General features: G+C 48.7%; 1 protein-coding gene across 1 annotated transcript in view; it reads left to right on the plus strand.

Moving 5' to 3' along the window:
* Window positions 1-10,678: 10,678 nt before the first annotated feature.
* CUL1 (cullin 1) overlaps window positions 10,679-23,394 on the plus strand; it is a 105,126-nt gene continuing 92,410 nt past the window's right edge. The window contains exon 1 of the mRNA XM_047097018.1: window positions 10,679-10,819. The gene's annotated coding sequence lies outside the window, so the exon portion shown is untranslated. The remainder of the gene's footprint in view (window positions 10,820-23,394) is intronic.

The following is a 23,394-nucleotide window of genomic DNA, read 5'->3' on the forward strand; positions in this document are numbered from 1 at the left end:
TCTGAGGAGTCAGAGGAGGTGATAAGTAAACCGGGATTTGAAAGGCAAGCAGGATTGCAACAGATGGACCCAGAAGTATGAAGAGCATCCCAGGCAGAATGAGCAAAGGCCAGAAGGGAAAAAAAGTGCAAGAATGTTTACCCGGTTCGTAGCCCGGTGCGTGGGAGGAGCCAAGTGGGAAGTGAGCCTGAAAAGGTGGGACAAATAGTGCAACCGAGTGCCCTGCGCATATAGCCCCTGTGCCCAAAGCCCGCGAGGCCAGAGAATGTTAAGTACAGTAAGAGGTGCAGAGAACCCTGGCGGGGGTGCGGGGTCAGGGGGTGGGGGGAGCTCTGGACCTCGGTAAGAAGAAGATTATTTGGCCAGGGGCCATGATGCAAGATGTCCATCTGTTCTGGGGGGCATTGCCCGAAGGGGAGCAGGAGGGAGGAGCTACAGGGCCCCTTCTGGAAGCTTTCCCGCTTCTGTCCCCCCATCTTAGGCCCAGGCTGGGACACCTGAGTCTGTCTCTTTCCCATGGGCGTCTCTTCCTTGCTTCTTCCCAAGGCCTTTCTCAGACTGAGGGCGGGGCTGCAGAAACTCACCTGCCGTAGTGTTTCAGGGGGATTGATCCGCCGCCGATCCCCGCTTTGTGCAAGGGAAGAGCCACCCCTGCTTCCCAGGTATGAACTACGGGGTAGTATTTTAGCCGCAGGGGGAGAAAGTAGGTCAGTTAGCAAGTGGTTTGTGAAGTGCTTCCTCAAGAAACACATCACAGTAAATGCTTTACTCTGCTTTTCAAAACCGTGGATACCCTGGGATTTAAAAAAAAGCTCAGTTTATTTTGACCATTAGAGTTTTACATCCACTCTTTACATCTACTGACCTAATTCTATCAGGAAAACTGAAGGGTCTCTGGTTCCAAGTATATTTCATCCCATTGCCAGTTTCTTTCAGGAGGTCTTGCTGGTAGCTGGGAGGTGGCAATCCTTCCGCTCCGTCCAAGTAGCATTTGCTAATTTAAAGGCACACAAGTCAGCAGTCTTTTAACAACTAGGGGAGCAAATTGCTGGATATTTACCGAGTTCTAATCTTCTGGTAAAAGGTGAGAACGGTTAGAGGGAGAAATGAAAGAAAGTATCATTGACGAAAGAAAGAACGGGAGGGAGAAGGGGCGCCTGGTTGGCTCAGTCGGCTGAGAGTTGACATTCGATTTCAGCTCAGGTCATAATCCCAGGTTCGGGGGATCTGGGATGGAGCCCTGGGCTGGGCGTGGAGCCTGCTCGAGATTCCCACCCCCAGCCCCCTTTCTTTCTCCCTCTGTCTCTCTGCCCCCTCCCACCGCCCCCAAAAAAGAATGGAGAGATGGATGGGCTTCCTGAATGGGAGGAAAATCTGAGTGTCTATTTTGGGTATTTAGCTGTTGCTCCCCAAGCAAGTTATTCTGGGGGGCGGGGGGGTGTCTGTAATTCCTGTTCCATCCCAGAATTTCCCTTAACCCCTTAAGCTCACAGAGCCACACTTGCCCCAAGTCTCTGCGACATTATCAGCAAAACTGAACTGTAGCCCTTCACTCGACTCGAGTTTGGTTTCTGAACTTGATCTGCCAGCACGACTGCCCCAGCCAGGAACTCCTCATCCAGATTCCAAGTCTAAATTAAACACACGTTCTTAAAAAATGGTCAGAGGGATCATGCAAATTCCAAAAAAGGTCTCTTCACTTGCCGTTCCCCAGACACCGTTCATGGGCAGGGGATTATTTCCCTCATAAAATGGCAGTCTAATGTCTTTGTTGGGTATTATCTGTCCTTCGAGGACTCCAGGCTGCAGCCTCCTTTAGCTCTTTAGCGTCCATTTAGCCCTGATTTTTTCCTCCCCAAAGTGAATATGGAGTCAAAGCAACTGGCCTCCCAGACCCAGAAAACCGGGCTCTAAGGTCCTTGGAATTTCCTAAATTCTCTGTACATGTTATCTAACTACAACAGCTGTTCTTTAAAATATGTCATATAAACAAATGGTGCCGATGGGCTCTCAAGTTTTTCCTGGCGCAGACATCGTATGACCTGGAAAACACACTCCATCATTCACGACTAGAATGTCCTCTCCGACGTAGGCCAAGAAAAACTTGGAATACTCCAAGATACGCTTTGTACAACATCCATTACATACGAAAATACAGGAATAGTGGCTCAACCCCGAAACCCCACTGCTGGCAATCAAAAAAGAAAGTTCGGGGGGAGAGGAGATTTCCCGGAGGACTTGTGGCCAACGTTCACGCAAAAAACATCAGGACACAGAGAGGGTAGAGAAGAGGCTGAGGGGGCCTCGTAGGGAAGATGGCATGAAATCAGGGACCTGGGGAGTGATTCAGCTTTCTTCAGGAAGGAGGAAGGAAGGAGGACACTGGCATCAAAGAACCCTAACAGCAGTCCCTAAACTTCCCAGGGAGATCTGCCTGCTTGGGGAGTGTGGCTGTAGCCCAGGGTCGGGGAGATGTGGCTGGGGCTGGGGTGGGAGCCGGGAAGGGAGACAGAGGGCGCGTCGTGAAGATGATCGCCGAAGCTCTTCTTACGGAACGTGAGATCATCGGACGTGTGTCACAGGAGAGCCACACACAGCGGCGACTTCATGGCAGATGCTTGCTCTGGGCCCGATATCCCCCACCCTGGCACGCTGTAATTTATTTCTTAGAACCATCCTGGGAAGTGTGTGCTCTCCCCATTTTACAGGCAAAGAAACGGAGACGCCAGCCGATGACATAACGTTTGCAAGGCCAAACGGCCGCGAAGCAGTGGGGCCAAGATTTAAACCCAGGGCGTCCAGCTCCAGAGCCCGTGCTGCTTTGCTTCCCTTTGCTTACCTATTTTAGAAAGATAATCCCGTGGCCCCGTGGGGGGATGAATGAGGAGAGAGACAGGAGGCAGGGAGGCCCGCACGGAGGCCACCGCAGTGGTCCCAGTGAAAGCTCACACAGGCCTCAGGTTGATAGGATTTCATGAACAAGTGGAGATAGAGGTGAAAACAAGGGGGCAGAAGGAAAAACTACCAACTCATCTCCTTTGAATGACTGGGTGAGTGGCGCTTTCAGTTCCAGAGATGGGAAACAGGGAAGACACAGGATGGGTCAGGGGGAGAAGAAAGAAGACGGTGTGGCTTTGTCCGAGGCCAAATGATTTCACACAGGAGGGACATTCGAGTAGAGGCGTCTGCTCACAGGTGAAATAACCGACTTGGAGCGCGGGGGACGTCGAGGCTGAACACAGAGGCGGAGGTGGACATTCCTGAAGGTCGTGAAGTTTTAGCTTCGGGGCTTCTCCCATACGTGAACCCTTCAGGCCCCTGGTCTCTTTATAAAGACCCCGCCTCTTTATTATTCGTGGGGTCAGGTGTGTTTGGGAGCCTTTCAGAAGTAGGTGGTTGGAGCTGACATTGATCCAAACCATGACTGTTACCTCCTTCCACCCCTCCTCCTTCCCACCGACCTTCCCCTCAGATCCAAGGGCACCAGAGTGCCCCAGGCATGGGGCGAACCTGTTTAGGAGGATGCCGAGTTAAGAACACCTGTAGTTGGGGATTAACGGGCTACATCTGGACGGCTTCAGTGTCTAGTTAAGTTCCTGCTAGCCATCTTAGTACAGAAATTTTGTAAAAGAACGCCCTCCCCCCCGCCAAATTGCATAAACATCAAGTCTCATAAACCTTGGTGTATCCCTGGATTGAGTTGGAGGTGATCATTTGATACAGTTGACCACTGACGCCCTGGGAATGACAAGACTGCACAAAGAGAGCAGGTAGCAAGAAAAGATCACAAGGAACAAAACCTTCAGGAACTCACGGTCAAGGGGCGAGTGGAAGGAGCCGGATGAAGAAAGTTACCATGAGACCATAGGGGCTTGGGAGCCAAAGAATGACTAGTTTCAAGAGGGGAGGGCAGGCAATTCAAGGAACACATGCAGAAGAGAAACTGTTGAACTAACTAGGTGGGTAGAATAAATCAGTGGGTAAAAGTCGCCTTGAGGAGTGCCCCGGAAGTAAGCAACTAGAGGCGATGAGTCTAAGCTATTTTCTAAAGATATAAAAATGGCTATTTGCTCTGTGCAGGATACCCTGCTCAGTGCTTACAAACGTTACTTTCACGTGTCAACTTGGCTGGGCCATAGCACCCTGATATTTAGGCAAACGTTATTCGGGATATTTCTGTGAGAATATTTTTTGGATGCAATGAACACCTAAATCAATGGACTTTGAGTAAAGAAGGTTGCCCTTAGCAGTGTGGGTGGGTTGTGCTCAAGGTAAGGCCGGAGGGTAAGCCGTGGGTAAGGTATCTGGGTAAGCAGTGACCAGGGAAAAGCAATCAAAAGGGAAAGCGTAGTTGCATGAAGAAACGCCCGGAGCCTATTCGGACATTTGCAGGAGCCCAGGCTGGATTCAGCTCGGTATGCCTAAGAAAACAGAAACGACAGGTGCGGATAGATCCATGGAAGCCAAAGTGTAGAGGGTGTTTTAAGGTTAGGAAGGAGGTGCGTGTCATTCTTTTAGCAGGAAACAGAGAATTATTTCTTTGAGCAGGAAAGGGGCATGATTGGGTTTCAGAGTACAAACTATCCTAACTAATCCATGAGTTAGGCTCCTATCATTCTTTCTGTATACCATGTGCCAGGCACTAGGCTAAGTATTGTAGATGTGGTAATAAAAGCACACAGTCTCTGAATTCAAGGAGCTCACAGCCTGGGAGGGAGCTGGAGATAGAGAAGGAGAGAATTATAATGCAATATTGATGAATTATTTAATAAGTTAAGTGTATGGTGGAAAAGAATCTCACAAGGGGCGCCTGGGGGGCTCAGTCGGTTAAGTGTCTGACTTTGGCTCAGGTCACGATCTTGCAGTTTTGTGAGTTCAAGCCCTGCGTCAGGCTCTGTGCTGACAGCTCAGAGCCTGGAGCCTGCTTCGGATTCTGTGTCTCCCTCTCCCCCTGCCCCTCCCCTGCTCGTGCATGCTCTTTCTCTCAAATGTTTTTTAAACATTAAAAAAATTAAAAAAAAAAAATCACCCAAGAGAGGCACCTAATGCCCTGGGTTGTCACAGAAGGCTTCCTGGGAGAGGTGATTCAGGACATTTTTTTGGAACTCCGAATATCTCATAGAGGTTAGGTCGGATCACTTGAACATGAGTTGTAATTTAATGTGATCCAACCTCACAGAATGTTACAATGGGGGGCAGGTCTCCCAGGTCAGACCTCGAAGACCTTCATACCTCATGACTACCTTACCACGGTCTTTTCAGGCTTATGGGTCCCCAAAGTAAGCAGCCTAGGACTTCTCAATATGCAAAATCTGAAGCTGGACAGGTACGGTTTTTAAATACTTCCATCTTGTTTTCCCTTTCTATGCTTTTGCTTAAGCTCCTCTCCCCAAAACCTCCGGCCTCAAGGCCTTCAGCCCTGCTGCAAGGTGCTTATTGTTTCTTGAATCCTGATTTGCCCAAAGCTTTCCCTTCTTGAGGTGCTACTGACTGATCCGTGTTAGAAAAAAAAAAAAAAAAAAAAAAAAAAGCAAACTGATTGAAGTAGTTAATCCTTACGTGCGAATGACTCTTAGAGCCATTTAAGTCTTTAAGAGCCGGATCCCACAAATCTCTGGTGGACTTACAGGTAATAAAAAACAAGGCCTTTGTGTATTTGTTTATATAGGTCATTTATAAGTCAGGAGTTGAGAAGGCGGGGCTACCTCTCCGATGTTTCCCATTCAGACTTATTTAGTTTGCCGCCTGAGTCAGTAAATTTCTGCTTCTCGATTTATATACACTTACATTTAGCATCTTTTCTCATGAATTACAGTAGTAGAAGATTTAAAAATCTGCTTCTTCAAGGATGTATGACTTGTTGTCCTCAGTGGAAGAAATGTTGGTATCATTCCATCTCTTTCCTGCTTCCTTTGAAAACTGAGCTGGTTGGGGCGCCTGGGTGGCGCAGTCGGTTAAGCGGCCGACTTCAGCCAGGTCACGATCTCGCGGTCCGTGAGTTCGAGCCCCGCGTCAGGCTCTGGGCTGATGGCTCGGAGCCTGGAGCCTGTTTCCGATTCTGTGTCTCCCTCTCTCTCTGCCCCTCCCCGTTCCTGCTCTGTCTCTCTCTGTCCCAAAAATAAATAAACATTGAAAAAAAAATTAAAAAAAAAAAAGAAAACTGAGCTGGTTGAAGCTGTATAGTAGTTACAGCACGTGTGTAGTTATTTTTCTAAGAGGAACCGGTATTTCCAAAAAAAAAAAAAAATCACACATCATAGACATCTCATGATTTGGATTAAATGAACGAATTTCATTGAAAACTGTTTACCAGGTTCCTCTGCCTTAAAATACGCTCTTTCAAAATAAGACTTATTGTAATATGTCCTAATGCTAATACCAGAAGTTTTAAGGTCATACAATTTGACACGTTAGCGTTAGATCAGTGGTTCCCAAACTCAAGTCACCAGATTAGCTCTGGGCAATTCTTTCTTTTTTCTCTTTGTCGTCATCATCAGCATCATCGGTTATGTTTATTAAGTACGTAATTTACAACAACCTCCTATGAGAACATTTATCACCGCCTTTTCATAGATGAAGAAACTGAGGCACAGAGAGATTAAGTAACCTGCTCAAAGTCACCCACATCATAAGTAGTAAAGCCAGGATATAAACAAACTCTGGCAGTTTCAAATTCCCTCCCTGCCCCTGCCCACCCAATTTGGACTCAGTCGATCTGGAAGGAGCCCTAAAATCAGTATTCAAGTCCCCAGGTGATTCTGAAGCAAAGGCAGTTTGGGGAACCATCCCATTAAGTGAACTTACTTTGCACTGGATGGCTAATTCCTTACGCATGTCTTAGAAATAATAGCTCATATGGCTAGTCCAGTGGCGCGGTACCCTTTCATCGGATCAGTAAACATATATGTTTGAGTATTCTTCAGTGTTCTTTAGGGACAATGCTGAGGGGCCTGGTGAACTTTAAGAAATGCTGCATGACCCAAGGCACAGATCATCTAGTTTATTTTTTTTTTAATTTTTTTTTTAACGTTTATTTATTTTGGAGACAGAGAGAGACAGAGCATGAACGGGGGAGGGGCAGAGAGAGAGGGAGACACAGAATCGGAAACAGGCTCCAGGCTCCGAGCTGTCAGCCCAGAGCCCGACGCGGGGCTCGAACTCACAGACCGTGAGATCGTGACCTGAGCCGAAGTCGGCCGCTTAACCGACTGAGCCACCCAGGCGCCCCCAGATCATCTAGTTTAAAGGCACTTGTGAGAAGTTGGCCATTAGGAAGAGATCACAAAAGCCTGGGTAGAAGGTGCAAAGCAGGGTTCCTAGAAGGGGATGTGAGCTCAAAATGGGAGCAGGGTTTGCAAACGTATGAAAGGAAGAGGGAAATTTTTCTGTTCAAGGAGGAAGCAAGCACTCAGAAATAGTGCTTTAAGGCTGGTATTTATGGGCCAACAAATAGGCCCAACAAGACTGGATGAAGTTAGGACTTCCTTTTGGGAGGTGGCTGGAAATACATTTGGAAAAGTAAGTTAGGACAAGATTCTGGTGAACCTTAAGTGCCAGGTCAGAGCAACCCTATGAACAACGGAGGGCGGCAAGGGTGTGTATTAAAAAGTTTGAAAGGACAAAATACGAGGGCAAAGCTATCAGCCGGGAAAGAACAATCTGCAGCCAGTCACTGCGCAGGCTGGAAGGAGAGAGAAGAGATCAGAACCAGGAAAATGAGGTTGAAGGAACATTCTAGCGTGGGAAAATATCTTAGAGAAAGAGTGGATACACATGGACCAGGGAGTCACTGGATCGGGTTATGCCATCAACCAAGCTGAGTGATTTGGAGCAAATTGCCTACTTTCTAAGTCCTGAGTTTCTTCGCTGGAAGATGGGTATGATTATGATAATTCCTGCTCTCACAGAGTGAGCGAAAATAGACAAAAGATTTCTCTAGGATGGTGCCCGGGATGGTGACAGGTCAGAATTTTGAGTTTTCAGGTCCCTGTGACTTAGAAAATGGAAGACATTTTATGGAAGACAAGGAAAGAAAGGGAACCAATACTTGGTGTTTCAAGAATCATGCAGGAATTATAAACGCATTACCCTTCACAACAACCTTAGGAGGTAAGTATTTTTATCCCCATTTAACAGTTGGCTTAACTAGAGGAAAAGAGAGTCGTTTGGGTATAAATCAGGGTCCGCCTGAATCGAAAACTTGGGCTTTTTAAACTTCATCGTATGGCTTTAGATTTGTAAAGTTCTATTTTATTTCACTGGTTTATACCTAATGTTCTAGTCCGAGACTATTTTGAGGTTTGATTCTGACATCTAGCCAGGCAATCATCTCTCCAAACTTTGTGTCATCTGAAAGGCGGCCATCAATTTTGCTGAGATGGGGGAGAAAGTTGGAGGAAGGATTTTTTGGAGTGGAAAGAGAGTAGACGCCCTTGATCTATTAGGTATAAGTCAAGGTTACCCGCCTCAAGTAGATGTGTAGACGCAGCCTGGTCGTAAAGTGGCTATAAAAGCCAATGGAATAGTTTAACCAAGAATGATAGCGCAGGTGGGTGGCAAGTAAACGATACAAGCCAGTTAACCACCAGGCACCGAGGCAGGGAGAAGTAGAGAGGGTGGTGTAGGTGGATGAAATACTTCCACCAAAGAAAAGTAGAAAATGGGAAAAACGAACAGTAAAGGGAGAGTTGGCTGGTATATTAGCGGTGGGAGGTCAAAGACAAGGAGAACATGCCGAATGCTAACATTGAAGAACACAGGTTAGGAAGATGGAAATGAGATAGACCGTTGTCGGAGGAAAGCACAGGCTCCGGTAAGGGGAAGAAATGATGATATCAAAGAAGCCGTATAGGTATAGTGGAAACCATCCTCCACAGGGTCAAGCCTCCCAGTTTTAGCGTCCATCTTACGGCAGGCCCATAAAAAGTTGTTAAATACATCAAAGTGTTCTTTTGACGGGGTAATCTACTTATTTTATTATTTTTTAATGCTTATTTATTTTGAGAGAGAGTGCAAGTGGGGGGAGGGGCAGAGAGAGGGAGACGGTGAATCCCAAGCTGGTGCTGCCCTGAGAGAGCAGAGCCCAATGCGGGGCTTGAACCCACAAACCGGGAGATCATGACCCGAACGGGGAAGTGGCACACTTAACCAACTGAGCCACCCAGGCGCCCCTACGGATGCGGTACTTCTGAAGGTACTTAGATGTTGACAGAAGACCACATTTCGAATAGAGGGAGCCACGCGTTACCAGTGGGATACTTCTAAGAAAATCCCATGTTACTCAGGACAAACTGTGGACTCTGAGGGGCAGCTTTTGCTCGGGGCCTAGGATTTCGACCCCAAGGGGGTCCTAGAATCTCCGTCCTGTTTTGGTTTGAAGCAAAACGGGAAGTGACATGCGCCCGCATCTTTCGCCCAGCTGGGATCATTGGAAATCCTTTCTTGGTCATGGAATCAGCCCGCTCTCTGGTATGTTGGCAACCGTGATATTGAAGCAGGAGCCCCTCACTGAGCCCAAGTCCATGCTTTCTCCACCCTCTCTCAGCAGAGGAAGCCCAGGGGCTCTTGGTGCTCCAAAAATTAGCGTTTAGCGTGTTTCAAGTGCCCAAGTGACAGTTAATCCCGACCGAATGCCATTAACGACTCCGGGTTACACCTGAAAACTATTTTTTTAGTCGCCTCACCCCATCCCCACCTGTCAATCCTTATTCTGTTCCTGACTGGCCCCCCCACCCAGATTAACGATAAGGTGATTCTCGGTCGTTTGCCAAAAGAGACTTGGTCAAAGAGTTGACCTAGGGGAGCCTCGCTAGCTTTTCCTTTAGAAACGATTTTAAAGAGAGACGCGCACACACAGAAGCGCAGGCTTTCAGGCGCTGCGGGCCACGGCCTGCGGGGGCAGAGGGGCTCGAGAACCCACGACACGTTTCTCTGAAGCCTGTGCCCGGTTTTCGGGGCCTCTTGCCCGGCCCGGACTTGCTCGACGGCCCGTCGGGGATGTTGCGGGGGGTGGGGGGGGGCGTCTTCTTAACCGGGTGTCGTGGCGGTGGTGTTTCCATGCTGGTTCGGGGCGTTGTGCGGTGTGTGCGCGCACAGCGGAGGGGCGGGCGGAGGTGCAAGACCCTCTCTTCCAGGGTGTTCTGGGGCGGTTGCTCCGGTGCCCCCAACCTAAAAAAGGTGACCCCCTCCTCGCGAGGTCCGAAGTGGCGGGAAGCCGGGTCCTCAGAGGCTCCCGAGGGCGAGGGAGGCTCTAAAACCCGGAGGAGGAGCCGGTGCGCGGGGCCGGGGACGGCGCGGGCGCCCAGGGGAAGGGGCCGCGGGCTTTCAGGTAGAAACACGCTCCCGCTCGCGGGGCCCCGGCCGGCGCGGGGGGCGACCCCGGGGCAGTGGCCGCGCCGGGCGGGAGGTTTCCGGGCCCCTCCCGCGCCTCGGGCTTGTGGGGAGATGGCGGCGACGGTTTCCCGGCTCCCCCGCCCCGGACGCCGATGGCGGTGCGTTCCGGCCCTCCCCCACCAGCTTCTCCCCCACGGTAGCCGGAGCCGGTGAGGCCGGGAGGGCGGGGAGCGAGGACGAAAGGCGAGAGGGCGGAGGTTGCGTGGTGCAGGCGGCGGCGGCGGCGGCGGGAGGAGGGCCGGCGGGCGGGCAGGGGAGGAGGAGGAGGAGGAGGCGGGAGCCGTGTCGCACGCAGCTCCAGGCGGGGCAGCCCCGGCGGCTGAGGGACGCAGCCAGACCTTGGCGGGACGGGGATTTAACCGGGGCCCGGGCTCAGCGACCAGGTGGAGACATCGCCCGAGCCATTTAGGCACCAAGGGAAATGAGGGTGAGTGGCGGCGGCGCCGGGGCCGAGGGGAGGCGGCGGCGGCGGCGCAGGCCCCGGCCGGAGCCGCGGTGTCGCAGTGACTGGGGCCGCGGCGGCCGAGCCCAGGCGCCCGGCGAGGCCCGAGCCGCCGAGCCGAGCCGCAGCGGGGCGGAATGGCGGCCGGGCCCGGGGACTCGTGGGCGGAGGACGCTGGGGCGGGAGGGGAAGCGAGCGGGGCCCGGCCCTGAGTCACCCCGGCCGGCTCGGGCCTGGCCGGGCCGCGGCCCCGGCCGCGGGCTCCGAGCGACCAGGCCTGGACTACGCACTGGAGGGGGGAGCGGGGGGGGGGGAGAGAAAAAAAAAAAACACCCGATTCATCGCACCCGAGGCGGCGGCCTGGTGGCGCCGGCCTCTCTCCTGGCCGCGACCGGCCTCGGGCTGCGGGGCTGGGCGGGCGAGCGAACGGCTCGGGGCAGCCCGGGCGTGCGCGCCTCGCCCCCCCTCGGCCCCTTTCGTACGGCGACCCCGCGGGGCGCCCGGGCTGGTGCCCTTTCTCCCCCCCCCCCACCCCTCGGGACCGCTAGTCCCCCGTGCGGCGCTTTTCCCCCCGACTCGTGCTCTCAGGAAAGTACTGGGCTCGCGCGCAGGAGGAGCCGCGGAGCCGGGCTGTGCTTTCCGGTTCGCCGCCCGCAGGCTCTCCGGCTCCCCGCCTGCATTGTTGCGACTGTGCAGGACGCTATTATCGGGTCACAGTCGCCCCTTTGCCCCGTTCTCTCGGGGGAGCGGACCGGGGAGGGGCGCAGGGATGCGAGTGCGGCGGCCGAACGGGAAGGAGGGCCCCCCCCCACTCCGCCCCGGTGCCCGCGAGTCGGGCCGGGCCTCGGCGCGCCCCCGGCCCTGCGCCCGGCGGGAGCGCGCGCTGACCCTGCAGGTAACCCGGGGCGCCGGCGGCCGGCGTGGGGCGGGGTCGCCGGCAGCCTGGTTCCGCCACCTGTGCCGCGTTGGGGTCTCTGGACGGAACGGCTGAGAGAGAGGGAGTTGCTTTAGGAACATTCCTTGAGACCGATCCCCAAAGTTAAGGGTTTTCTCTCTTTAGCGAGCTCTTTGCCAAAACCGGGATTCTCTTTTCCGATTGGATCGCTGTTGTTGCTTTTAGTTCGTAGCTGGCGTTAGTGGTAAGTGTGCAAATACGGAATTGCAGTTAACTTATTTATGTGCTGTGTGTAGTTGCCCTTCCCCGAAGTGGCATTAAAACAGTCAAAGTTAGGAGTGGAGTAAATGGTCACGCTGTTTTTGAAATGCACTTATTCCGAGTGGCAGAAGGGGAACTAAATTCACTTTTTTAACTTTAAGCCCTGAGTTTTTAGGACCTAAACTGTGTGCAGTTTTAAGTTTAAAACCTCTTTTTGTGGCCACGTTGCCTACCTGATTTTCTGAGATCCTGGAGAATTTATTATGGCTTGTGTAGCAAACTAGGAAATGTTTGAAAAGCAAAACCAGTTTTGTCAGGGAATTTGGGGGGTCGGATAGATTTTGTTTAAAAAGGTTCTTGGATATTAGAATTTTTTGGGTTTTTTTTTGTTTTTTTTTTACTTGGCAGTGCTGTTTGTTGCTTTCCCTGGTAAGAGGAATCGCATTTCCAATTCCAAAGCACACAAACTTTAACCCTAGGATGCCCATTTGGGGGGGTTTCTGGAGAGTGCTCATTAAGTTTGAGACGGGTGGCTGAATTACTCTCTGAAAATATTAAGCTTTTTTTTCCGTGGTTGGCGCCATCTTTTAAAAACAATTTTGCCAAAAAAGAAAAACACGGTAGCTAGCCTAGTATTTGAATTTCTCATGCCTCCCCTCCGAGCCACATGCTCAGGTCTTTGCAGCAGTGTCTCCCAGTCCTAATGTCTGGGAGACCACATCAGGAGGCCGAAGGGACACACGAATGCCTCAGCTGATTCTGCAGTTTCCTTCCACCTTAATTAACAGCCCCTAAGACTCCTTTGCCTCTTGCTGAGTATCCACGAGGTAAGTAACTTAGTGTTGATTGTCATTACAGCCTTCACACTTTTCAGACTATGAAGTCCTTGAAGGCAAGGGATATGCCTTATTTGTGCACCCCCACGATAGGATAGACCTCGGCCGTGGGTACCTCAGTTGTTTTTTGAATCAATAAATCCAAAACAGTTCTGATCCCCGGGCTGTGGCCACTTCTGATGGGGGCTGCAGAAAGCACTGCGCTTGTGCTGGTAGGAATGCAAATTTCATTACAATTGCTGTTAGCCCAGGATCCGATACAGTGCCCCAAAGGAAAAATGCCCGGGTTTTCTTTGTGGAAATCCAGGAAAGTGTTAAGAAAACAAGTGGCAAAACTTTAATTAGCATTTTCCCCCCTTCAGAACTAGTTTTAAGGTGCAGCTTTACAGTTTTAAAAAAACTATTTATTTATCAATTGATCGATTGCAACAAGATTGAAGTATTTTCCGCCAGGTTAAGTATTTGCAGCCTTGCCTTTGAAATGAAATCCCTTGGGAGCTGAGGCCCTTCCCTGTTGAAGAGCTGAGGTGCGCCCAGCGGAGGTACTGGAGTCTTATGTGACCTCACCTCTCGGAAAGGCCATTCTTTCCTTGAGGCCCTTTTTTGTTTGTTTTTTTGGTTTTTGTTTCTGTTTTAAGAAACTCCCTCCTAGTATCCCCAGGAGGCACAGTGGGCCTTTCTTTCAGCATGGAAAATTAAAATGAAGGTACTTGAATTTTTTTTATATTCATTTTTGAGAGACTGAGACAGAGGGTGAGGAAGGGAGGGGCAGAGAGAGGGAGACACTGAATGCGAAGCGCCCCCCCCCCCCCACCTCACAAACCGCAAGATCATGACCTAAGCCGAAGTCAGATGCTCAACCGACTGAGCCACCCAGGTGTCCCAAAAGAAGGCACTTTAAATTGAGGGGCTGTTACTTGCCATTCTTCAAGTTAAAAATCAGGGCCCCCAGAAACTTAGGAATGTATTTGTGTTTTTCTTCTTTGCTGTTTCAGCCCCACATAGTTCCCAAAGCCCCTGGCCTTCTATCTTCAGCAGTAGAGTCAATCTGGAATATGAGGTCTTCAGGGGAGCATTGGCTTATTTCGAACTTCTCATTGAGATGTACCAAGAGAAAAGAGTGTCCCATTTTTAAGGGCCAATTCTGGGTTCACCTTGCTCTTTTTCCTGTTACCTGGTACTTTGTCAGTAAAGTGGTCTTTTGTTTTTCAAAACTGAGGGGCAAACATTAAATGAAGAGTAAATGAAATTTGGAAGGAAGGCCCTTATGTTTATTAACAAGGACTTTCAGCTCCCTGTTTATAACACGTACGTTTAATAATGCATGCTTTAAACAGAATTATGATGCCTAATGATGTTAAGGTTTTTTATTCACACAGATATTTTCCCACCATATGTATGTTATTCACTTATTTTTGCCGAGGACGTTTTGCATAGAACATTTTGCTTGATAGAGAAGACCTGGGGTCTGATTCCAGCTTAACTTTGCTGGGCCTGTATTTCCTTATTTGTAAAATAAGATGGTTTTTAATTGATACTATTTTAAGACTTCTTTAGGCCTTCAAAGTGTGTGGATGCCATGGGAATGTCACAGCTTTTAACAGCATTTGAAAAACTGTCCTCTAAAGCATACTCTTACTCATGTGTGAAAAACAGACTTGTGAAACCTCAGTTTGATAGTCATTTAAATTTTTTCCTTTGGGCAACTTGGATCAAGTAAGCAGAGTCCCCTCACTGGCTTCCACTCCCTGCTCCAGCAACACTATGGCCGTTTCCCCGTGCTGGCCTTTTGTCCCCTGCTTTTGCTTGAGCTTCCCCTCTGCCACCTGACGGACTCCTGCTCCTTCAAAATGGTTCCACTTAGGCCCTGACCTCTTGTCCCATCCCATCCAGGGCTAGGAGTCCCCCCGCGCTCCTCCTCCCCCTCCCTTCGCCATCCCATGAGGCCTGGCCTGGGTCCCTGTCCCAGCAATTTACCCTCTGATTGGACTGGGTGGTTTCTCCCCCTAGATGGACCTCCATCAGGGCTGGGAACGTATGCCATCCATCTGTCCCCTGTACCTAGCACCCTGCCTGTGTCTACATTCATTTAACTCCTGTGTTCAAGAACAGACTCCCACCTGGAATTTTTACCAGACTTCATAAAGTGTGGGTACCGCTGCCTAATCTACCTTACAGCATAGAGCTAAAGAAACTGAGGCTCTGAGTACGGAAGGTCAGACCTAGTAGGTGGTGAAGCCTAGGACGAGGCGGAGAGACTCCGGAGCTCAGGACTGCAGACAGCTGCTTCCTGAGTGTTTTCTATGAAAGAGAAGAGATCAGAATGGAAGTGCCTTAAAGATTGATAACCCATCACGACAACCGAATTCATTGTGCAGAACTCTGCTTGACCGCCAAGAATGCTTATTCTTCTTGGTCTTTCAGCAACTGGTGGACACAGAAGGAGAGTCATTAGGCACTAATGGGATAGAAGTGAACAGTTCAGGGGGCACCTGGGTGGCCCAGTTGGTCAAGTGTCTGACTTCGGTCAGGTCATGAACTCATGCCGAGTTCAAGTCCTGCATCGGGCTCTCTGCTGTCAGCACAGAGCCTGCTTCAGATCCTCGATCTCCCTCTCTCTGCCCCTTCCCCTTTTGCACACCGTCTCTCAGAAAAATAAATAAAAAGAAAGAAATGAACAGTTCTGGAACTTCAGGACTGTTAAATTGGGTGTGATTCATCGGCCTTGCAAAAACGTATAAAACCCTTTTAAGACTGTTCAGATCTAACAAGTTGTGATTTTTAAAAAGGCCTGTGTCAGAAAGTATTTTGGAAGACCTAGAATGAATGTGTGCAGCCATTTAAAATCTTGTGTGCATGAAGTGTGTAGGCGCTGGTGAAAATATTTAAAGTAGTGCAAACTGGCTGTAATTCTAGGGTGGTGAACTTGTGTGCTTTTTAATGTCTTCCCAAAAAATGTTTTCAGAAACAATAGATAGAAAAATTTTTTAAGAAACCAAATGATCTTAAGATGGCGAAAGCCTCTCCCAGCACACTACCAAAAGTAGGAACTGTAAGGGAAAACAATTCCTGTAAAGGAAAAAATCAGAATAATTAAGTTTCTGGACGTTAAAATGCCAGAAACAGAAGGACACATGGCAAACAGAGAGATATTATAAACTTACAAGCAATTTAACTTTCCTTACAGAAAGAGGACTTGTAAACCAATAGGATATAGAAGGCACCTTCCTCTGCCATGGGAAAAAAAAAAAAAAAACAACGCGCCAACAAGTACTTTCTAAAAGAAGGAGCAGGAAACACGAAAGTTTCAGCTCCACCAGCAGTACTCCTAGAAATGCCAATCAGGGAGATCCTGTTCTTAAAAATTTTGGCATAGAAGAAAAAATAAACTGCTTCAGGTGAGGATATGGAGAAACGAGCCCACTCGTGCGTTACTAGAAAGAGTAATTTAGTATGACTTTTCCGAGAGAAATCTGTTGACACAAGCTTACAAACTATGTGTGCCCTTTGAAATCACTCACTCTAAAATTTAAGAGCGGAAATGATGAATAGATTGATGCTCTCATGAGGACACTTATTTAACACCATCATTTGAGCGTTTGTTTTCAGTGTTTTGCTGTTAAGGACAATTATTTCATCATTTTTAAATAACTTTGCATTTCTGTAATTCTGTATTGATTATTCACTGAGCATCAAGTGACAAAAACATGCTATAAAACTATTTGTAGGGGCGCCTGAGTGGCTCAGTCAGTTAAGCGTCCAACTTCGGCTCAGGTCACGATCTCATGGTCCGTGAGTTTGAGCCCCGCGTCGGGCTCTGTGCTGACAGCTCAGAGCCTGGAGCCTGTTTCGGATTCTGTGTCTCCCTCTCTCTCTGACCCTCCTCCGCTCATGCTCTGTCTCTCTCTGTCTCAAAAATAAGTAAACGTTTAAAAAAAAAAATTAAAAAAAAAAACCATTTGTAATGTCTAAAATTTTAGGGTTGTGGTATGTGAGTACATACCTTAAATAAAAAGATGACAAACCAAGAAGTCATAGTGATGATCTCTGAGCAGTGGATTTATGGACTATTTTTAGTTTAGTTTTTCTGGTTTTCATTTTTTCCTCCCGTTTTCTACAGTGCACGTGTATGTATAATACAGTGGATTAATTTGTAAAAACTACCACAGAAAGAACAGTGGAGCTGGTGGGTCTCCTTGGAGCGAGGCGGTTCTGCTTGGTTTTGCGTGGAAATGGCCTTGGTGTTGGCTTTGTGCGCCGGCGTGCTGTCACTGACAGTTCGGTGTGTGCGGGGAGGGCTGCCCGATTTCCCGTTCTTTCCCCCACACCTTCATCCTTCAGCTACTTCAAGTCCCCTCACGGTTCATGCTCTCCCTGAAACCACCTTAATCTCATGAAACTCATAATTTTGAGATTTTAGTAAATTCTCACACTGGATTCATTACTGACCGATTGTCTTCGGTGTGGAAGCTTCCTTTTCTTGGTGATGCTGTGAGCTTCCTATCCTTTTTTGCTGACTTCATAACTCCTAGTAATAGGTGCAGTTTTAAATTGAGTGTGTATTCTAAATGACACAAATGAAGAATGCAGTTGGACTTAGGATAAAAGAGGTACATCGAGGAAACATGGCACCAAATGCCAGGACTCAAATGCCTTTACTATGTAGGGGTTAGTTAACCGTGTCGTGACTGAAGTAGTTAAGTGCCCGAGAAGCAGCCGGAAGTCAGGACGTGGGGGAAAGGCCGGAGCCCGAACCGCCCTCCCTGCTGGATGGAAGGAGGCCTGCCTTCCTTCCGGCCCAGAGTCCAGTTGTGCCGGACCGGAGAGAAGTCGAGTGCTTCACCACCTGCGGGAGGGTGGAGAAGAGGAAGTCCCAGAGTGGTGTTTTCTGACTTCCACCATGTGAAACATTCAAAATCCAGGAGGTTTCCTTGTGGGTTCATCTTAGGTGTAGTAGCACCACTTTTTACTCAACATTTACTCAGCGCCAGAGACCAGGCTGGACCCTCGTTGGTGACTTTGGAGCTGGACTCCCTTGGCTTTCTGCTCCTTGGAAATGCCTCACTTGGGACGGAAGCCTCTCCTCCACCTTCCTGGTTGGTGGTGAACTTGGACGCAGTGCCGGGACATTTTACCCGTGTTCAGAGAGTCCCCCGGTCAGCGTCTCCTATTTGACACAGTGAAGAAAGAGCACCAACAGGGGCCTCAAAAGACACAAAGGCGGGGTCGGGGGAAGGCTTAGTGATGCGGTAGATACTCAGCCTGTTGAGCAATTTGCCCAGTCTTCCCTTCAGTGGTACTTTGTAAATGTTCTGTGTGTTGGTGACTTTGCCGCGTACGGGTTGTTTTTTGATGTCTGTAGGTGAGCTGGGGCATTCCTCTGGTGAGGCGTGTCATACAATCAGCTTGATATTGTGAAGCTTCATTTGCTTTTGTGGGGTTTTGGGGCGTCACTCTTATCACGAAGGTGTTCCACTTTACACGTTGACTGCATTTTCACTGTTGTCATTTGGAGCCGTAATTGTCCATCTGTGTTCTGTGACATGTAAGTGACGGGGGTGAGAGAGAAGATCTGTGAATAAATACATTTAGGAAATACTTGGTTGCACACTGAGGGACCTTTGACATGTTAGTATATGTTGCTCTTGTCACAGGGAGATCTAGATCTTCCAGGGGATATATGTCTTCCAGGGTGTGTGTGTCTGTGTGTCTGTATAAGGTGGACCCTTAATACAGCCTTTGAGGGAAGAAAACCTTTCTACCATATTAAAGAATGTATTTTGTTTTGTAGAACACATTGATTTTAGACTCATAGGTGACAACATGCCTTGAAGTAGCAAGTGATCTCAGTAAATCGACGTGTTCATTTTTGTTGTGTCTTTGGCAAGCACCGATAATGGAGTCTGGAGGCCCGTGTGTTCTTGGGAGCACTGTGTGCGAGGTGCCGTAGAGCCTGGGATCCTGACGAATCCGGTTAGGTGTGGAGTTGTCTAGAAGCGATTTCTGCTTCACTTTATTCCGTGTCTGAATCCTAAATGCTCTTACGGGAAGTATCTTAAAACAATTTTTTTAAGCACATGGATTAGCATTAATTTATAGTCAGTGCTGAGGAACACCAACACAGTCAAAGCGTGCGTCACCCGACGTTTTCTTGGTGGGGTCCTGCTAAAAGTACTTTTTAAACCTGGAAAATACTGGTTTATGGCATTCACTACAAAGATAGGTCAAAAATTTTTTTCTTTATAACTTGAAACTGCCTGGACTGGAAATTTCAGTCCGTTGAAAATCAGAAGTGGTGTCCCTTTATGGCCTTGGATTCTTCCCTGCTCTCTCCCATGGGTTCTCCTGCATTTCGAGCTCGGTGGTTTCCAGGGTGTGAACAGTGTTCTCAGGAGGTGTTAGGCCGGATTAGTTTGGGAAGCATAACCAGGTCTGTTTTCTGGAGCATTTTGGCCTTTTCAAGGAAGGAATTTAACAGGCAGTGATTCCCAAAGTTTTCAGCCAGTTCGCCCTTTTTTTTTTTTTTTTTTTTTTTTTTTTGCTTGAAAGATCTCTTGACATTAGCTTCTGCGGAGAATATGTTGCTCTTCTAGTTGTATCTTTTAGTGGACGTTCAGGACCTCTCTCCTGACTTGATTCTCTGTTCCAGTTTATTTTGCTGTGGGGCTTCCCGGTTTTGCTTCCGCGGAGGTAGTTGTGATGCTTCTAACCGCTGGCTCACTGGCTTCTGCCGAGCTCCATCCACACTGACCTCCCGACCCGTCCTGCCCCAGGCGACTCCCGTCTCGCTCCCTTCCCCGGGCCCAACTTCTCTCTCGCTAGCCGCCTAGCAGAGACTCCATATTCCATGAGCCAGCTACCCAGTTCTTCCTCCACAATGCTGTGTACTCGCACCTTCCTTTTTGGTCCCGGTGCCGGCTTCGTGACCTCCTCGCGCTGCTGCACCTGTGTTCAGGCTCAGCCGCGTGTCCCGCGACGAGAGCCTGCCCCCAGTGCGGCTGGGAGTCCCCGTGGTTTCGTGGATTGGGCTCTGCTTGCGGTTCTCGAGCGTCCTCCCGCTTGCGATCCCCTCTGCTCCCCGGAAGCTCAGAAAAACCCTGCGGCCCCGCGCTGGGCGCAGAGCCGCAGGCCGCCCGCCTCCCCGCTCCCGGCTCCCCGACGGGCTCCTAGACGGCGGGCACCAGGGGCGTGTCGGGCCGGCCCGATGCTTCTGGAACACAACTTAATGGCATTCCAGTAAATCAGACCGGTTCGTAGGAGTTCTTTTAACTTTGAGATTTTACCTATGATGTAGACATTTTCTTCTGATGAGCTGATTTTTAGAAAATGTCTGTGGTTGAAGGATTCACAGACTGTAACCAACAAACCATGGCGCACTAAAATTTCCTTGTGAACGTTTGGGTGTGGTGTAAGGTAACCATCCGACCTGTTGCTTTGTTGGTAGGTGTATTAGGTGAGTGTGCGTGTTTGTACGTAGGACAGTAGATTCCTGTAATAGTTGTAGTGAAAAGTAATTTTAAAACATTCAGATGACTGTCTTGGCAGCAATGAATGGAACTGCAGTTTCACATTAAAAAAAGGATTTTTTTTTTTTTTTTAAACGTGGAGGAGAGGGTTTTGAGGTATTGAAGGCCTAGTATAGACTTAAGTGAACACATACTCTGTGTCCGGTTTGGAAAAAATTGCTCCTAAAATGTGCTGCTTTCTACAGTTATTGCATTTATACCTTGCATAAGTTGGTTTCTTTACAAAGTGTTGATGTGTAAGTTTTATCTTAGAAAATTGAGTTGTTTGTGAAGCTCAGGCCCTCTGAAATGTCCTTTTTTATACATGTGTTTTCCCCCCTTACAGAACCGCGAGGGGATCTGGATTTTGTGATTTTAGTGTTCTTTAAAAAATACTCATTTTCAACTGGAAACATGGCTTGATGGTTTTCAAAATAAGCTATTTGATGCATAAGCTTGAAAGCTTTGAGAAAGAAAAACGTAAGTTAATGAAGTACATTATGTGAAATCAAGAATGTTGGCGGACATTTCTTTGCGGCCTCCCACGTTAGACTTGAGTTTGACAATGAAGACATTAGTACTTCCCCAGTCAAAACTAGTGTGTTGATAGAAATCATGGGGCTCCTGGGTGGCTCAGTTGGTTAGGCATCCAAATTCGCCTCAGGTCATGATCTCACGGTTCACTGGTTCGAGGCCCCCGTCAGGTTCTGTGCTGAGCTCAGAGCCTGCAGCCTGCTTCAGATTCTGTCTCTTTCTGTCCCTTCCCCGCTCGTTCGTGTTTCTCTCTTTCTCTCTCTCTCTCTCTCAAAAATAAAACATTAAAAAATTTTAAAATATCAGTCACAGTCTTAATATGTAGAATGTTCTTTATGCGTATTTATGTGTGGGGTTTAATTATTGTAGAGGTGCAAAAGAGCCACTTTTCTGTTTCTTATTCTGCCTCTAAACAACCTAAAAATCACCAGTATCATAGTGACTACAAAAACCAGTTGTGTACCCTGAGAGAAATTCACTACAAATTTTTGCAACTAGAACTGTCTTGATTAGGAGCAGTTCCATTTTTTTTTTTTTTTTTTTTTTAAGGTAAAAATACTAAGTGTAAATCTGTTTCAGAATCCTCTTAGGGGTAGCTGATGTTATGGGTTTACCACATTTTTTCCTTTGTTATGCATATGGCAGATTGTTCTGACTCTTCGTGGGGAGCAAGATTAAAAAACAACAACAAAAAGCAACCCTCACCTGCCTTCAAGAAAAAAAAAATCCCTCTGTTACTGAAGGTCATCATCAAATGGCACGTTTTCTGTGAGCTCAGATGATTTACTCAGATAATTGAGAGACTGGATTTATAATCTAATTACATTTGATTGACTCAAAGCCCAGGTTCAATACACGTATATTATGTATCACTCACATAGCTTTTCCCCAGTATTTGCAATGTCAGAGGACATAAGTACTTGATATTGTAATAGCTACTAAGGACTTTCTCAACAAGCTGGTATTTTTCGGGGCAGTGACTGAACATGTACACAGAAGGGGGTGCAGGTCTGACAGGTGGGCCCACAGGAGCAGTAGGCGAAATCAAGCTCCTAGAAACCCCGGGAATCAAGACCCTCGTCCAGGGGCGCCTGGGTGGCTCAGTCAGTTAAGCGACCAACTCTTGATTTCAGCTCAGATCATGATTTCACAGTTGTGGGATCCAGCCCCGTGGGATAGTCTCTCTCTCTCTCTCTCTCTCTCTCTCTCTCTCTCTCTCTCTCTCTCTCTCTTTTTTTCTCTGTTGTTCTCTCAAAATAAATAAAGACTATTGTCCACGCACCAGAAACATTTCAGCTAAAGGAAGGTGATTCTTGATTTCTCTTGGTGTCTTCAGTAGGGTGAATCCAGTTTTAGAATGTATTCAAATCAAAATGTAAAAACTCTGCATCAGCTAGAGTGTTGAGGTAGGACTGTGTGTCCTTTTTAAACCAATTTGTAGCGAAATGAGAAGTGTCTTTCAAAGTTCACCTAGCTCAGGGCAGTTGCTGACCAGAATTTTTGACTCAGGGTTGATTGAGTAGCCGCGGTGAGTGAAGCAATGAAAAGGCTTGAGAAACCCCGGACTGGGTGACGGTCTCGTTCGCCTGGCGATGCGGCAGCTTTGGCAGCCTGCCTTGTGGCCGATGCCGGTTAAGGACTTAGCACTGACCCACGAGAGGGAAGCCGTTCGCCCCGCATGCAGAAAATTGGGCGAGTACTTGAACGCCACCGTGGGAACTAGGAGTTGAGACTTCATTTAAACGAAGGGTGACAGGCAGTTGTGGTAAAATCAGCACCTCTCAGTGAAGCGGCCCTCGTGCGTGAACCTCCCCAGGGAGGGAGAGACCGGCCCCCTGCACGCGGCCCGTGATGGTGCCTCCCCAGCCAAGGGCACGTGTCTGCACACGCACGCCCTCGTCTGCACACGCACGGCCCTGTGGCCTTAGGATGTTTCCTGGACCGCCAGCATCCCGCTCACCTCCAGGGCCCCCGTGACTCGCTGTGTGTATCTATCTGTTAGCCTGGGTCCCGAAATTGCTGCGGCGCCAGCACGGAAGAGGAATCTCTTGGGTGCCGTTGAGCACTGAAAACTCTTCGGTTGTGGGTTTTCCAGCCTTCGTGGCTTCAATAGGACGGCAACGCACCCGTTAACTGGTAAGATAGGTAAGAAGCGTTCTTTAAGCTGGCGTTTTAAAGCATCCTGTTGAACATATTTGGTGGTAGAATGAAAGATTCGGGTGAGTTTTAAGAGAGAAGGAGGTCGATTGCAGGGCACTTGGGTGGCTCAGTCGGTTAAGTGTCTAACTTCGGCTCCGGCATGATCGCACGGTTGGTGGGTTGGTGGGTTCGAGCCCCGCGTCCGGCTCTGTGCTGACAGCCTGGAGCCTTCTTCAGGTTCTGTGTCTCCCCCTCTCTCTGCCCCTCCCCCACTCGTGCTCTGTCTCTCTCTCTCTCTCTCTCAAAAATAAATAAACATGAAAAAATTAAAAAGATTGAGATTTCAAAGAAAATTTGAGCTGTTAGCAACTGGATCGCCAGGTCCGTCAG

Source organism: Lynx rufus, unplaced genomic scaffold (genome assembly GCF_022079265.1).
Source record: "Lynx rufus isolate CCGP_SWC_20201006 ecotype Redwood Valley unplaced genomic scaffold, mLynRuf1.p SCAF_4, whole genome shotgun sequence".
NCBI classification, from domain to species: Eukaryota; Metazoa; Chordata; class Mammalia; order Carnivora; family Felidae; genus Lynx; species Lynx rufus.